Consider the following 983-nt stretch of genomic DNA (forward strand, 5'->3'; position numbering starts at 1 on the left):
GAGCAGTTTTGGCAGCATTGGAACATTGACTAAAGCGAATGAAGGGGGAGGGGTAGGAGGAAGGGAAGAAGAAGGAAAAGGAGAAGGAAAAGAAGGAAAAGAAGAAGGATGGGGGAGGAAGAAGACCAAATCTGTTTCAAGTCAAATAATAACAATCATTTCTACTGGAAGCACAAAGCCTCAAATTTAGGGGAGGGAATTAAGTCGATTGCATCGACCCCAGTGCGTAACTGGTACTTATTTAATCGACCCCGAAAACATGAAATGCAAAGTCGACCTCGGCGGAATTTGAACTCAGAACGTAACGGCAGACGAAATACCGCTAAGCATTTCATCCGGCGTGCTAACGTTTCTGCCAGCTCACCGCCAGTTTTATCGCAGGTTTCTGCGGTCGATAGGTATTTAAATATCCTTTAATTTTAATTATTTCTGTAGGAAAATAAACGTTTTCACGCCTAAGAATTAGTAAATTAATAAATAAAAGTACAGTGCAGTATTGCACTGTACAACACATTAATTGGAATATATTAAAAGAAAACAAGTAGTGTACTGTAGATGAGTAAACAAAGAATCGCACGTACAATATGGAAAGCGAAACTCGGGAGGCGAGTGTGTGGTGTTGTTTTGCATTTATAATAAAATAAATATATTCAAATTATAGAAATAATTTTTAAAATATGGCTGTGTGGTAAGTAGCTTACTTACCAACCACATGGTTCCGGGTTCAGTTCCACTGCATGGCACCTTGGGCAAGTTTCTTCTACTATCGCCTCGGGCCGACCATAGCTTTGTGAGTGGATCTGGTAGACGGAAACTGAAAGAAACCCGTCGTGTATATGTATATATGTGTGTATGTTTGTGTGTCTGTGTTTGTCCTCCCCAACATCACTTGACAAATGATGCTGGTGTGTTTACGTCCCTGTAACTTAGCGGTTCGGCAAAAGAGACCGATAGAATAAGTACTAGGCTTACAAAGAATAAGT

The sequence above is a fragment of the Octopus bimaculoides genome, chromosome 7 (genome assembly GCF_001194135.2).
Source record: "Octopus bimaculoides isolate UCB-OBI-ISO-001 chromosome 7, ASM119413v2, whole genome shotgun sequence".
NCBI lineage: Eukaryota > Metazoa > Mollusca > Cephalopoda > Octopoda > Octopodidae > Octopus > Octopus bimaculoides.